The sequence below is a fragment of the Tripterygium wilfordii genome, chromosome 14, assembly GCF_013401445.1.
Source record: "Tripterygium wilfordii isolate XIE 37 chromosome 14, ASM1340144v1, whole genome shotgun sequence".
Lineage (NCBI taxonomy): Eukaryota > Viridiplantae > Streptophyta > Magnoliopsida > Celastrales > Celastraceae > Tripterygium > Tripterygium wilfordii.
The window spans coordinates 10,282,471-10,299,745 of record NC_052245.1 but is presented as its reverse complement, the minus strand read 5'-3'; the positions used below and the strand labels follow the sequence as shown (position 1 = coordinate 10,299,745).

The following is a 17,275-nucleotide window of genomic DNA, read 5'->3' as shown; positions in this document are numbered from 1 at the left end:
AGACTATGACTGGTTTCGTGGAGAATATGATATGATTTCAGGTTCTTGTTATGTATGTGTTCGCCTAGTACTTTTTATCTGTTTACCTGGTTAATACAGAATCTAGGGGAGTAGAAAGGAAGATGTCTACTGGACATGGAAGTGGGAAGCCATCAGCTAAGCTACCAACAAGTGGTTGTTGGTCTTTGGTTGGCATATGAGTGAACATGGTCAGGTCCTACAATCCTACAGTTCCAATCAAATCAGCACGATTCCCTAGTTGTTAAGCATGTCCAATTGTTTGAGGTCCTAATACTATCTAATTAGGAGGTTCTAGTGCTTATAGTAATTCATTTGTGTTTAAATAAAGTAATTTTACCCTTATACATGTTTCCCGTTGGTTCTGCAGGAAATCGGGCTTAAATGACTGAATTGGGCAAGTTGGAGCACTTTTTGGGCACTTTTTGCTGTGAGGTGTCGGGACTTAGATTATGAAGATATTCTTGAAGACTACAAGCTCCAACGGTACACTAATCTATGGCCGAGATTGAATTGTTTTGAATTATGAATGGATTAGATTACAACAAGACTTGAAGGGTTAAGATGATCATTTAAAGGTGAATCCAATGGTTGTGCATAAGACAACATTCTTGCTTGCAATTTTTGACTTAAAAGAAGATCTTACTTGATTTTTGGAGTCAAAGATGGCTGCAAGTTGCTACACATTTAAAAGGAAATTGTTGGAGATACCAATGCCAAGATTTGGTGCAAGTTTGATCAAATGGTCAAAGATGACAAAATTGTTGGAGATACCAAGGTCAAGATTTGGTGCAAGTTTAATCAAATGGTCAAAGATGGCTGCAAGTGCACATGCCAAGATTTGCACATGTAATTGAAGGTCGAGATTTGAAGATGGAAAAAGATCCAATGGTGGAAATCACAAGAGCTTGGAATCAGACCTTGTTCGGACAAAGTTGGAGGCATGAAGCATCCGGACACCCGTCCGGACACCTACGGCGAATCTGCAATTTTCTGCACCGAAATTTCAAGGGCATTTGGGGTAAATCATGTATGTAACCAATGGGAAACGATTTTATAAGGGTAGTTAGGTATTTTCTATTGTAAAAAGAGAAGAAAACCCCAAGATTTGGTTGGCTTCCACACAATTCATCTCCTCCAACTTCTTGCCTCCATTGTTTCTCTCTATTTCTCTCTCTAAGTTTTTCTTGGTTTCTTGTGATTTCGTGTGTAGACATTGATTTTCATCTATAAAATTGATGTTTATGTCCATTATGATGAGTGGCTAAGTTCTCTTTCTAGTTTCTAGTCCCAAACGGTGGGTGCTCGGTTTCGATTACTTAAGGTATGCTCAAAGAATCGTAGCTTCGATTTCTCTCTTTTAATTTCGTGATAGTTGTGTGATTGGATCTATGGGAATGACATATTTGCTTGTATTCTTGGATTGTCTAGTCTAGGGATTGCATCTAATGTGTTCGATTGAGAATTGTTAAACCCATTGCATGATTTCCTTAATTAATTGAGTTTTTCATTGCATAGCTATTAATTATGTGTATTGATGATGGGGTTTTGGGTTAAATTAGGAATGTGCATGGGAGAGTTATGGTTAATTGATCTTTGAGTGTGAAACTAGGGTGTTAGCCAAGCCAAGCCCCAAGGGGGAATATTAATTCATAATATTAGGTGCTTATCCCTTTGCGTTCATCGTAGATTAAGAGACCCGATGGCCTACATGTATGAATTGAAGTCTTATAACCCAATTCTCTTTGCATATGCATGATTGATAGTATCACACAATGCATTGTGTATGATTGTGTGTGTTTGCAATGATACCTTGAGTATGAGAACCGAGTAGCCACCGGGACGGACTAGAGACTAGGTTTTTAATTAATTGTTTTAAATCCAATTTGTGCTTACTTTGATTACAAAATCGCTCATGCTACCGAGTCATTCGGCCTATTTCTTTTACTTGCTTTTATTTGATATTCATTGTGTTTATTAGTGTTAGCTAGTCATTTGCATATCATTCACTTCAAATTTGCATTGCTTCCTCGTGGATCGATACCGGACTCACCGGTTTATTACTTGACAATACCCTACACTTGGGGTAAGTACACACACACACTTTGGTGTCGGTCAAGTTTTTGGCGCCGTTGCCGGGGAAGCGAGTGTCAAAGACGGAGTTGGGTGGCTTGTAGATGCTAGCTTTATGCTATTAAACACCATCAAATAAGGAAGGAGCACGGTCACGCTTCAAGGGTAACTTTGTTCCTCCCTTTTACTTGCTTTCTAGTGTAGTTGAATTAGTGTAGTTGCTGAAAAGAGAAAAAAAAAATTGCTGTGAGGAGAACTTGGCGGATGGGGCTAACTTAGATTCCTGTGGGCGATGGATGCCACCTTGTTTGCTGCTTGGTAGTGATACGTTGTTTGAGAGAGCTTTGCGCATTTTTCTTTCTATCACTACTTGCTACATCTTGGTGTGTAATTGTTCCTGAGGTTGATTGTCATTCTATTCCTATCTTTGCTCTTGTTCTTGCTTGATATTGCTCTTGGTTGTTTGTTGATTAAAAAAAAAAAAAAAAAAAAACTGGTGTTACTTGACTTGGTTGGTGGTCATCTTTCGTGTTACTTGATAGCTTTGTTTGCCATCATGTCTCATCTTAGAGATAGCGTTAGTGGGCATGGGTCTAATAGAGATGGGAGAGGTGGTGACATAAATGCGAGTGATGCGGGGAGTGTACGTGGGGGTGATATCAATCTTGATGTATTACGTCGTCTTTTGCAACGTGTGAACATTGATGAATTGATGAATCCGGCGCAAGGGCAAGATGCCCAAAATGTGCCAAATGCCCAGAATTTACCAAATGTTCAAGTTGAGCATGCTTTGCAAAATGCACCTCAACCACTTCAACAAGACAATGCGGCACAAATTGCCCCACAAAATGTCTACCAACCTCCCAATATGCCTCCCGCATACCATATGCTTCCCCCATATAATTATGTGCATCCTATGTATTACCCAATGCCACAAGTGCCACAATATGCTCCTTTTGGGCAAAATTTACATGCACCTCCTCCTGTGGAGTACATTCATGCCCAAGAGCATCGCACTTTGAGGGAGCTCACGCATCCCGCAAGGCAAACTCAACCTTCTTGCATCATCATGCCACCGAACCAACAAAATGTGAGCCTTAAACCATCAATGTTCCAAATGATTCCCAAATTCCATGGAATGGAATCGGAACGACCATATTCACATGTGCATGATTTTGAATCGGTGTGTACTACTTTTGGTGATGTTACATGCACACAAGAAATTTTGAGACTCAAACTTTTTCCATTCTCTTTGAAGGATCATGCAAAACAATGGTTTGAGAACTTGCGCCCCCAATCCATTGCGACTTGGGCGGCAATGCAAGAAGAATTTCTCAACAAATATTTTCCTTCCCACCGTACCATTTCTTATCAAACACAAATCATGAATTTTCATTGCAAAGAACATGAAACTTTCTTCCAAGCTTGGGAGAGGTTTAAGGATTTGTTGTTTATGTGTCCTCACCATGGATTTCAAAAATTTCAAATTGTGAATTTCTTCCACAAATCTTTGACTCCATCTTTGAAGAAATTGGTTTCCACTATGACTCAAGGTGACTTTTTGAATAGGGATGCCAATGAAGCATTTACTTTCTTTGATGGGTTGGCGGAGGAATCCCGATCTTGGGAAGCTCCTCCCCTAACCCGACATGAGGTTGTGCCAAGCTCTAGTGGCAAGTTTGTGTTGAATGAAAATGATGATGTGCATGCTAAGCTTGCTTTGTTGTCCAATAAATTGGAGTCCTTAGAGTCACAAAAGGCCCCTATAAATGCAGTTGGTGTTGATGAACAAGTTGCTTGTACTTTGTGTGAAAGTAGGGATCATAGGACGGATGAGTGTAATGCCTTACCGGCTTGTAAGGAAGTCCTATTTGGGCAAGGTTACAATGGGAACAATTCTCAGAACTTTAGGAAGCCCTACCCTACCAATCACCAAGGCAACAATTCGTACAATGAGAATTACCCTTGGAGGAATCATCCAAACTTTGGGTGGAGGAATGATGGGAATGTTCAATCCCAATCACTCCCCAATCCACCCCAACAACATTTGCCTCCTCCAAGTGTTGCACAACCACCTCCACAACCTTACATTCCACCTCCTAAGAGGTCTCTTGAAGACACTCTTAACATTTTCATGCAAGCTCAAATAGGGGAGAATCAAAAGGCCACCAAATTCCAAGAACAAACCAATAGGGCCATTGAGGATATTAAGAGTCAAATCACTAAGGTCACCCAAGCTCTCACCACATATGAGAAGGGTAAATTCCCAGCTCAACCATACCCCAATCCATCCAAACAAGCCAATTTACTAGAATCTACTAGTGGGGGGGTGAGTGGACATGAACAAGCCCAATCCATCCTCACTTTGAGGAATGGACGCATTGTGGATAGACCCATACCAAATGAGAATGTTGATCAAAGTGATGATGTGCAGAATTTTGGTGATAGAGTGGGGGAAAAGGACAAAGGAAATAGTGGAAAGGAAGAGAGTTTGGAGAAATTTGTGCAGGAAAATGATTCACTAGGTGCAAGTGTTCGGACACCTATTTTGGATTGTCCGGACACTTCATCCAGAAATTCAGAAAAATGTGAGAAAATACCAAGAGGAGAAGAGGAGAGTGAGGGGCAATCACATAGGACAAGGGTAGACACATCTAAGGATAGAGAGTGTATCCCAAGGCCACCATTTCCTCACCGATTAGGGAAGAAAACCAATGAGGCTCTACACAAAGAGATGTTTGAACTTTTCAAACAAGTGAAAGTGAACATACCTCTTTTAGATGCCATCAAACAAGTTCCCTCGTACGCAAAGTTCCTCAAGGATTTGTGTACCGTGAAACGTAAATTGAATGTGAAGGAGAAGGCTTTTCTTACGGAGCAAGCAAGCTCCATCTTACAAGCCACCACTCCACCTAAATATAAGGATCCCGGTTGCCCTACCATTCCAATAGTCATAGGGAACCATAGGATTGAACAAGCATTGTTGGATTTAGGTGCTAGTGTTAATCTCCTTCCATACTCGGTCTATCAACAATTAGGGTTAGGTGAGCTTAAGCCTACAAGAATTACCTTGCAACTAGCCGATAGATCCGTCAAGATTCCTAGAGGAATAGTTGAAGATGTGCTAGTTCAAGTGGATGAATTCTATTTCCCGGTTGACTTTGTGGTTTTAGATACTCAACCCCTCCCTAGCTTTAGCAAACCAATCTCGGTCCTTCTAGGTAGACCCTTCCTAGCAACTTCAAATGCTTTGATCAATTGTAGGAATGGTGTCATGGTGCTATCTTTTGGGAATATGACAGCGGAGATGAACATCTTTAATGTGTCTAAGCAAATGGGAGAGTTTGAAGACATTAGGGAAGTAGATTGGATCCATTCATATGTTGAGGAGAACTTAGAGAAAACTCTTGCTAGGGATTCGGTGGAAGGTGTGCTAGCTTTGAGTGAAAAAGGTTGTCAATTTTTAGTTGAGGAAGAGGAAATTAATGAGGTTTTGGAGTCTTTAGCTATCCATAGCATAGGACGATTCAACCCACCCATTGAGGAATTAGAACCTTCCAAGACTAAGCTTGAATCATCTTTAGAGCATCCACCAACACCGGAAAGGAAACCCTTACCAAGTGAGCTGAAATATGTGTTTTTGGGAGAGAATGAGTCATACCCTGTTGTGATATCTTCCCTACTTACTTCTTCCCAAGAAGAGAAACTTGTTCAAGTGTTGCAAAGGTATAGAAGGGCAATAGGTTGGACAATTGCTGATTTGAAGGGTATTAGTCCTTTGGTTTGTACTCATAGGATTTACATGGAAGAGGAAGCTAAGCCCATTAGACAAATGCAAAGACGTTTAAATCCGAACATGAAGGAGGTAGTTAGGGGGGAGGTGCTAAAATTGCTTGACGCGGGGATAGTTTATCCCATAGCGGATTCCAAATGGGTATCTCCTACCCAAGTGGTCCCCAAAAAGTCCGGAGTTACGGTAGTTCAGAATGACAAGAACGAATTGGTTCCCACTCGAATTCAAACCGGGTGGCGTATGTGCATTGACTACCGTAGACTCAATATGGTTACTCGAAAAGACCATTTCCCCTTACCCTTCCTTGATCAAGTCCTTGAGAGAGTGGCGGGTAGAGCCTATTATTGCTTCCTCGATGGGTATTCCGGATATAATCAAATAGAGATTGCCTTAGAAGACCAAGATAAAACCACATTCACATGTCCATTTGGAACTTTTGCTTATAGACGCATGCCTTTTGGGTTATGCAATGCTCCGGCTACCTTTCAAAGGTGCATGATGAGTATCTTTAGTGACATGGTTGAGAAGATTGTGGAGGTCTTTATGGACGATTTCTCGGTTTACGGAGATACCTATGACCAATGCCTTGCTAATTTGGCATGTGTGTTAAAAAGATGTGAGGAGAGCCAATTGGTTCTCAATTGGGAAAAGTGTCATTTCATGGTGACACATGGAATTGTATTGGGACACATTGTGTCATCCAAAGGGATAGAGGTTGACAAGGCAAAAATTGAATTAATTGAAAAGTTACCTCCCCCTACATGTGTTAAAGATGTGAGATCTTTTTTGGGTCATGCGGGTTTCTATAGAAGGTTCATTAATTCTTTTAGTGTCATTGCCAAACCTTTAAGTAACTTGCTTGCTCAAGATGTCTCTTTTGAATGGACACCACAATGTCAAAAAGCCTTTGATGATTTGAAAGGTGCCCTAACCACCGCACCCATTATGCAAACTCCCGATTGGAGTATGCCCTTTGAACTCATGTGTGATGCAAGTGATGTGGCGGTTGGGGCGGTCCTAGGACAAAGAAAAGAAAAAAATGCTCATGTTATATACTATGCTAGTAAGACTTTGAATGATGCTCAAGTGAATTATACCACCACTGAAAAGGAATTACTAGCTATAGTCTTTGCTTTGGACAAGTTTAGATCTTATTTGGTTGGCTCGAAAGTCATCATCTTTACCGACCATGCGGCTTTAAAGTATTTGCTTTCAAAAGCGAATGCCAAGCCTAGGTTGTTAAGATGGATTCTCTTACTTCAAGAATTTGACCTTGAAATTAAAGATAAGAAAGGAGTGGAGAATGTAGTGGCCGACCATTTATCTAGACTTCCCGGATAAAATTTGATTTCACATGGCATACCCATCAATGAACATTTCCCGGATGAACAACTCTTCCTCACAAATGCCATCTCTTCCAAATTGACTCCATGGTATGCGGACATCGCCAACTTTTTGGTGTCCGGAAAAATGCCATCTCATTGGAGCAAGATTGATAGATCCAAATTTCTTCGCAATGTGCGAAACTTCTTTTGGGATGACCCCTATTTGTTCAAGTATTGTTCCGATCAAGTGATTAGGAGGTGCATCCCCAATAATGAATTTGAAAGTGTCATGGCCTTTTGCCATAAATATGGTTGTGGAGGCCATTTTTCCTCCAAAAAGACCGCGGCCAAAATTCTTCAAAGTGGCTTATATTGGCCTTCTTTGCACAAAGATGTCCATGCTTATTGCCTATCTTGTGACAATTGCCAAAGGTTAGGTAATTTAGGAAAACGTGAGATGATGCCCCTCCAACCTATTAACATCTTGGAAATTTTTGATTGTTGGGCCATTGATTTCATGGGACCTTTCCCTAATTCATTTGGTTATTTGTATATCTTGGTTGGTGTGGATTATGTGTCAAAGTGGGTAGAGGCTATCCCTTCTCGAACAAATGATCACCAAGTTGTGATAAAATTTTTAAAAGAAAACATTTTCTCAAGATTTGGGATGCCTCGAGCCATCATAAGTGATGGTGGGTCTCACTTTTGCAATGCCCCGGTTAGAACTTTGATGAAACGATATGGCATTTTGCACAAAGTTGGCACCCCATATCATCCACAAACAAGTGGCCAAGCGGAATTGGCAAATAGGGAGATTAAACGTATTCTTGAAAAAACGGTTGGTCCCAATAGAAAAGATTGGTCTTCAAAATTGATTGATGCTTTGTGGGCTTACCGTACTGCATATAAGACTGCCCTTGGAATGTCTCCTTATAGACTTGTCTATGGCAAGGCTTGCCACTTGCCGGTGGAATTGGAGCACAAGGCCTATTGGGCCATTCGCACTTTGAATGACTCCACCGATCAAGTTGGGGGGCATCGCAAACTCCAAATCCAAGAGATTGAGGAGTTGAGGAATGATGCTTTCGAAAATGCCAAAATTGCTAAGCTTAAAATGAAAAGATACCATGACAAGCACATTGTGAGGAAAGTTTTTCATGAGGGACAAAAGGTTCTTTTATACAACTCCCGGTTACACTTGTTTCCCGGGAAGTTACGTACCAAATGGACCGGACCTTTTATTGTCCGCAAGGTTTCCCCATATGGAAGCATTGACATTGATGATCCTAGGAGTGGAAAAACTTTTAAGGTTAATGGCCAACGTTTGAAACCATACTTGGAAAATTTTAATGAATTGGCCGAAGAATGGGACCTTGTGGATCCCACTCCTTCCTAGTGTGCATGAAAAGAGCTCTCTTGTAAATATGTAGTGTTAGATTATTTTTCATTCATTTTTGGTGTGTTTTTGTATGTTCACAATGCATTTTACAATTTGTTCTTGCCTTGTTTATCATGCTTGACATTGGGGACAATGTCTCATTTAAGTTGGGGGGTGAGGGAATATTGTGAATTCATTGTAAACTTGCTTTATTTTGATGTGCTTTTGTGAATATTAAAAAAAAAAAATTAAAATTAAAATTAAAATAAAATAAAATAAAATAAAATCTTGTTGTGTCATGCTTGGATAGTGTGGTTGGTATTAACTTTTTCAGGATACGCTTCGTTTCTCATGATTCCGATCACTTTTGAAGAGTATGGTATGATTTCCTACCCTCTATCCTATTGTGTTATGCTTTGTTGTTCATACATGCTAGATGGACTTTAGGAAGGGAAGGGTAGATGCTTTTGGGATTCACTACCAATTTCAACGTTAATTTCTTATTCTTGTTCGAACGTGCAAGTGTAGAGTAGGTTTCTTGATTTCTTTTGTGAAGTCGAAGCATGTGATTGAGTAGGATGACTATGATCAATCTTTCTTGGGATGATTGGGACCTAGTTTGATATCAAAACTGTGATTAAGTGGGCATCTTGGCATTGAAGCATATGTATGACTACGTTTTTGGATCATTTTGTCTGGAAAACTACCTTTTATCCCTTCTCAATCTTTTGAGCCATTCTTCCTTGATATACATTGGGTTTTGGGTGATGCTATTCATTGATATTCATTTGACATCTTATGTACGTGTTCTTCAATAGCTTTGCATCCATTACATTTGATTACTGAGAAGTGTGATTTTTGTATTCTGCCACTTGCCTGTGAACTTAGGATTGAATGATTCATTAGGTTGAGAGATTTGAGCTTAGCCTATTCCTTTGTGAGTGATTATAAGCCTAAATTTCTTTAAGCCTTTTTATTTCACTTACAAGCCTTGTGTGCACCACTTCCTTAAATACTTCCCACTTTTGGTTGCAAGGTTGAGTAGGAGCTTGAAAAAAAAAAAAAAAAAAAAAAAAAAAGAAGTTGGTAGTGATATTACCCTTTCTTATGTTGAAAAAAAAAAAAATTTGAGGGTTGTTGTTCAAATGTTATTCATTTTCGAGAAAAAAAAAAGTGCATAGAAAAAAATCAAAAAGAGGTGTATGCAATAAAGTTAATCCTTTGTGTGTAAAGGATGAGAAGTGTTTGAATTTGTGGTGCAATGGAAGGGGTGACAAAATGAGAATTTAGCTCACATGTTTGAACTTAACCTTGCAACTTGTTACCTAGTCCAAATTCTTCCTACCTTGTCCCTTAGCCACATTACAAACCATTTAACCTTTTGATGAATTTGATTCAAGGTAAGCAAGTGAGTTGGCGGATGCATTAATTGCTCTTGTAGGTGATTTCTTTCTCAAAGCTATGCCCATCCAAATTATCTTTTATAAACACATACATTTAATCCAATTGTGTAAGTCATTTACTTAGCACAATGTTTTTATATTTTTGTGTACATTTGGGATTGGGGATTTATGAACACCAAAAGGTTCCGTAACAAGGTTTTACTTGTGTGAATGTGTTGAGTTGTCTTGCTTGATTGCACATATATTTTACATATTATAAAATGTTCTTAGTCATCTTTGAGGGGATTGAGATTGGTTGTCTAAAGATTTTGCATGTTTTCGACTAGCGGGGGAATTGGGGGATTAGCTCTATTTCTTGCATGTGAGAACTTAAGAATCATTTATGGTGCTTTCAAAGTAATAGTGGATCCCTTGGCAAGTGTTTGTGGGTATCGCTCTGATAAGCCCTCACGAGACTACAACTCGTCCACTAGGGTGACCTAGGGGTTTAAAGGCTTGTTGCATATGCTAAATGCAACCGTGATGCCTACGTCAGTGAGTTAGGATTTTATTTTTAGAAGTGTTTGCATTGCTAGGGACTAGCAACGTCTAAGTTGGGGGGTGTGACCGGACCTCTATTTTGAGGTCCTAATACTATCTAATTAGGAGGTTCTAGTGCTTATAGTAATTCATTTGTGTTTAAATAAAGTAATTTTACCCTTATACATGTTTCCCGTTGGTTCTGCAGGAAATCGGGCTTAAATGACTGAATTGGGCAAGTTGGAGCACTTTTTGGACACTTTTTGCTGTGAGGTGTCGGGACTTAGATTATGAAGATATTCTTGAAGACTACAAGCTCCAACGGTACACTAATCTATGGCCGAGATTGAATTGTTTTGAATTATGAATGGATTAGATTACAACAAGACTTGAAGGGTTAAGATGATCATTTAAAGGTGAATCCAATGGTTGTGCATAAGACAACATTCTTGCTTGCAATTTTTGACTTAAAAGAAGATCTTACTTGATTTTTGGAGTCAAAGATGGCTGCAAGTTGCTACACATTTAAAAGGAAATTGTTGGAGATACCAATGCCAAGATTTGGTGCAAGTTTGATCAAATGGTCAAAGATGACAAAATTGTTGGAGATACCAAGGTCAAGATTTGGTGCAAGTTTAATCAAATGGTCAAAGATGGCTGCAAGTGCACATGCCAAGATTTGCACATGTAATTGAAGGTCGAGATTTGAAGATGGAAAAAGATCCAATGGTGGAAATCACAAGAGCTTGGAATCAGACCTTGTTCGGACAAAGTTGGAGGCATGAAGCATCCGGACACCCGTCCGGACACCTACGGTGAATCTGCAATTTTCTGCACCGAAATTTCAAGGGCATTTGGGGTAAATCATGTATGTAACCAATGGGAAACGATTTTATAAGGGTAGTTAGGTATTTTCTATTGTAAAAAGAGAAGAAAACCCCAAGATTTGGTTGGCTTCCACACAATTCATCTCCTCCAACTTCTTGCCTCCATTGTTTCTCTCTATTTCTCTCTCTAAGTTTTTCTTGGTTTCTTGTGATTTCGTGTGTAGACATTGATTTTCATCTATAAAATTGATGTTTATGTCCATTATGATGAGTGGCTAAGTTCTCTTTCTAGTTTCTAGTCCCAAACGGTGGGTGCTCGGTTTCGATTACTTAAGGTATGCTCAAAGAATCGTAGCTTCGATTTCTCTCTTTTAATTTCGTGATAGTTGTGTGATTGGATCTATGGGAATGACATATTTGCTTGTATTCTTGGATTGTCTAGTCTAGGGATTGCATCTAATGTGTTCGATTGAGAATTGTTAAACCCATTGCATGATTTCCTTAATTAATTGAGTTTTTCATTGCATAGCTATTAATTATGTGTATTGATGATGGGGTTTTGGGTTAAATTAGGAATGTGCATGGGAGAGTTATGGTTAATTGATCTTTGAGTGTGAAACTAGGGTGTTAGCCAAGCCAAGCCCCAAGGGGGAATATTAATTCATAATATTAGGTGCTTATCCCTTTGCGTTCATCGTAGATTAAGAGACCCGATGGCCTACATGTATGAATTGAAGTCTTATAACCCAATTCTCTTTGCATATGCATGATTGATAGTATCACACAATGCATTGTGTATGATTGTGTGTGTTTGCAATGATACCTTGAGTATGAGAACCGAGTAGCCACCGGGACGGACTAGAGACTAGGTTTTTAATTAATTGTTTTAAATCCAATTTGTGCTTACTTTGATTACAAAATCGCTCATGCTACCGAGTCATTCGGCCCATTTCTTTTACTTGCTTTTATTTGATATTCATTGTGTTTATTAGTGTTAGCTAGTCATTTGCATATCATTCACTTCAAATTTGCATTGCTTCCTCGTGGATCGATACCGGACTCACCGGTTTATTACTTGACAATACCCTACACTTGGGGTAAGTACACACACACACTTTGGTGTCGGTCACCAATCAATAGGTATAATTTCTTCTGGTACCTCTCATCTCAATAATGTTATTGTTGTGCTACTTTCTTCACTCTGGTCCAATTTGACCAGTAAGCCCATAGACCTAGCTGCCAATGTCCAGGGCGAGTGAGCCTGCAGACTGCAGCAGAGACCGATCTGCCTAGCTGTCCCGTAACGAATCAACCCCATATCCTTAACAATTGTTCTCCCATTCTCGTTGGTCCCTAATTGGTTTTCATTCAATTGGTATGTGTTTCGGCGCTTACAGTTACTATTTGTCTTCAGTCAACTGTTGCATTTGGATATTCTCTAGTTCTTGGTAAAATTTTTACCGACTTGAAAACAAAATCAAAATAGTCATCTTGCAATCCTATATTGCCATGTCATATATAATTTCAAGCTTTCTACCCTGAGTTGTTATATTTTCCGTCAATTCATCAGCATAATTCACGATGTAGAAAGAAAATTTGGAAAATTTTAAATCTTAAAAGCTTTGGATTTGACCATAGTTTCATATCCTTGGTTGTTTGGCCCTCGTTATAGTCCGAGAATACATAATAAGAATGGAAGTGAAATGTTATAGAATGAAAGTGAAATGTTCTCCTTGGTAGACTTATATTCTACCACGTATATGCTTATTATCATGTAGTTTTAGCTTTATTTTGGAAATCCAGGGTGATTTTATTTGGATGTCTCCCAGTTAATGCTATCAGGAACTAGAGGAAGTAGACTGTGTAGTTAATCCTCTTTGATTTATTTTTGACTAACAGTAGAATGACTAAATGCTGTAGTGTTATCATATGGAATCTGTATATAGGTTGTGTATTTTTGCAACAGATGATTGAACAACTTGATGTTGTGCTTGAGGTGGAAAATCTGGTGTCGTAATTTGAATTAATAATTGGTTCTGAAAAATGTGGTTCATGTGGGGGATGATTTTGGATTTGCTCAATGACATATGTTTGTGCAAACACTAGCCTCTCTATTGCATAATGATTTTCAATTCGGTCGTATCAACCATATATGAATTTAAAAGAACATCTTATGAAACTGGCAATGCTTGCATAAGTTTAATTATGAGCACAATACATTTTATGGAAGTTATAAATGTTCTACAATAAGAGAGGCTTTTGTTTGTGTAGACATGTGTCGTTGGGCATAACTTCTGTTCGTGTTCCATTTTCTTTTTCGCGTTGTTAACATGTGGAAGTCTTGGAAAGTGCATTCAGTACAATTCTTGGCACAAGTGCATTTTTACATATTTTATGTGTCCCGTGAACTGCTTAATGTTGTGTTTTAGTTGGAAAATCTTTGTAATTTGAATTGGGAACTAGTTCACAAAAATATGGTTCATGTGGAGATGATTTTGGATTTGCTCAATGGCATTTATTTGTACAAACGCTAGCTTCTCTATGGCATAATGATTTTCGTATCAACCATATATGAATTTGAAAGGAATATCTTATGAAACTACCAATGGGTTGTTGGCCTTTTCTGTGCATAAGTTTAATTGTGACCACAATACATTTTTTTTGGAAGTTATTAACATTCTACAATAAGAGAGGCTTTGGTTTGCGTAGACATGTGTCGTTGAGCATATAACTTATGTACATGTTCCCTTTGCTTTTCGCAAATTTGGCATTTCATTTTTTGCGTTGTTAACATGTGGAAGTCTTGGAAAGTGCATTCGGTACAATTCTTGGTGCGAGTGCATTTTTTTACATTTTATGCGGGTTCCCTGCTTAATGTTGTGCTTTAGCTGGAAAACCTCTAATTTGAATTGGGAACTAGTTCACAAAAATATGGTACGTGTGGGGATGATCTTGGATTTGCACAATGACATTTGTTTGTACAAACACGAGCTTCTCTATTGCAAAATGATTTTACATTCGTCGTATCAACCATAACTATGAATTTGAAAGGAATATCTTATGAAACTTGCAATGGGTTCTTGCCATTTGCGTGCAGTTTAAGCATGATCGCAGTACATTTATAGAAGGTTTGAACATTATCCAATAAGAGAGGCTTTTGCTTGTTTGGACATGTGTCGTTGGGTAGAACTTATGTACATATTCTCTTTGCTTTTCGCAAATTTGACATTTCCTTTTTTGCGTTGTTTACATGTGGAAGTCTTGGAAAGTGCACAATTCTTCGTTGCGTAGGTGTATTTTTATGCATTTTTATATGCCTTCCCGTGAACAACTTAATTTTGTGTTTTAGTTGGAAAAGTTGGTGTCTGTAATTTTAATTGGTAACTAGTTCATAAAATTATGGTTCCTGTAAGCAATGATTTTCGATTTGCTCATTGACATCTCTCTTTATACAAACACTGTCCTTTTTATTGCATAATGATTTTCAATTTGGTAATATGAACCATAGTTGTGAATTTGAAAATCATATATTATGAAATTGTCAATGGGTTGTTTCCCTTTGCATGCACAAGTTTAAGCATGACTATATTACATTTATTGAACTTTTGAACATTAAGCAACAAAAGAGACTTTTGTCTACACATGTGTCTATTGGTGGAACTTCTATACGTACATCCTTGAGTTTGGTCGAAGCTTCTTCCTCTTTTATGTACACAAACCCATGGAACTTTTTTCTCTCTATTGGATACATGAATAAATACTCCACATTATGCTTCCTCTTAAATGGGTACTCTTAGAATTTTGGGTTAATATAACTTTTAGTCATTGAAAGATACCCAAGTTTCATTTTGGTCACTCGATGTTTACCTGTTTCAAAATGGTCACCCGAAGTTGTATTATGTTTCATTGTAGTCATTTTTGGTGATCATGTTGAAATATTGGAATATTGTGATAATTATTATAGTGAAACATATTACAATTTTGAGTGAAGACTTGGTTGTTAATAGAGCCGTTGGCTTCTTTGAAAAGACTGTTGTTGATTAAAAAAGTTTAATAGCCGTTTGAATTCTTTATCTTTTAGTAAGCTAATAGCTACATGTGGGTTTCGGCCGGATATGTAAGTTCTACTATTGATCTTGAAATCTTGTGCTAGGTTTTCGGGCATTGGAGAGGGTAGAGAGGTTTATGGAGTGGTTTTTAAAATGGGATTTACTTGCGACTCTACGTGCAAAACTCGCTTGTCTATTGTTAAAGTGTCCGTGGAGACTGCACATGTGCGCTAGTAGAGTGTTTGATTAGATTCTTGTGAGAGAGGAGGTTTCTTGGTCTAGCATTATATCTGGATATGTGAGGGCATGGCTGTTTAATCAAGGAGGCCGTAGCATTATATTTGTGGATGGTAGCATTATATTTGTGGAGCCAAATATCACGATTTTTTTGTGCGAACTGGGACCCACGGTCAAACATTTGGGTGCATACTGGTTAAATTCATCAGGCTTGCATACTAGCCCATGATGTTTTGGGAGTGGAATTGTGAGGGATTTCAAGATGTAGAGTGTTGGAGAGTATAAATTGGAGAGGGATTTATGATCAACTCTTGGGTTTCTTGGGTAGAGAGGTCACTGTGAATATGATTATACAAATTTTCATATCGTGAAGTTTCTCTTGGTTATTTTTTGACAACATCCGTGGTTTTTTTTTTTTGGAGTTTTCCATGTAAATTGTTTGTGTTGTGATTGTATTGCTATTCTCAAGTTCAATTTCTCTTTTATTATTGATATTATTGAAGGAGGATCATGAAACACATTTCCAACAACAGACATGGCACTAACATTATCACTAGAGCCCTATTTCACAAACCTCCACATTTTAGCTAGATTCTTTCAACCATCAAATATTACAAGAAATTTGTGCATTTTCTTTTTCGCATTGTTAACATGAGGAAGTCTTGGAAAGTGCATTCGGTACAATTCTTGGTGCAAGTGCATTTTTACGTATTTTATGCGGGTTCCAGTGAACTGCTTAATGTTGTGCTTTAGTTGGAAAATCTCTGTAATTTGAATTGGGAACTAGTTTACAAAAAATGGTTCGTGGGAACTAATTCACAAAAATATGGTTCATGTGGGGATGATTTTGGATTTGCTCAATGGCATTTGTTTATACAAACACTAGCTTTTCTATGGCATAATGATTTTCGTATCAACCATATATGAATTTGAAAGGAATATCTTATGAAACTAGCAATGGGTTGTTAGCCCTTTGGGTGCATAAGTTTAATTGTGACCACAATACATTTTTTTGGAAGTTATAAACATTTTACAATAAGAGAGGCTTTTGTTTGTGTAGAAATGTGTCGTTGAGCATAACTTATGTACGTGTTTCCTTTGTTTTTCGTAAATTTGGCATTTCCTTTTTTGCGTTGTTGACATGTGGAAGTTTTGGAAAGTGCATTCGGTACAATTCTTAGTGTATTTTTACTCATCTTATGTGGGTTCCCGTGAACCGCTTAATGTTGTGCTTTAGCTGAAAAACTCTAATTTGAATTGGGAACTAGTTCACGAAAATATGGTACATGTGGGGATGATTTTGGATTTGCTCAACTGACATTTTTTTATACAAACACTAGCTTCTCTATTGCAAAATGATTTTAAATTTGATCGTATCAACCATAGCTATGAATTTGAAAGGAATATCTTATGAAACTTGCAATGGGTTCTTGCCATTTGCATGCAGTTTAAGCATGACCGCAGTACATTTATTGAAGGTTTGAACATTATCCAATAAGAAAGGCTTTTGTTTGTTTGGACATGTATCATTGGGTAAAACTTATGTACGTATTCTCTTTGCTTTTCGCAAATTTGGCATTTCCTTTTTTGCGTTGTTTACATGTGGAAGTCTTGGAAAGTGCACAATTCTTCATCGCGTAGGTGTGTTTTTAT

At 38.2% G+C, this 17,275-nt stretch overlaps 1 pseudogene; it reads right to left on the bottom strand.

Annotated features, from left to right (window-relative positions):
• Nucleotides 1–3,464: 3,464 nt before the first annotated feature.
• Nucleotides 3,465–3,564, bottom strand: LOC120015801 (annotated as a pseudogene).
• Between the last annotated feature and the right edge of the window lie 13,711 nt (nucleotides 3,565–17,275).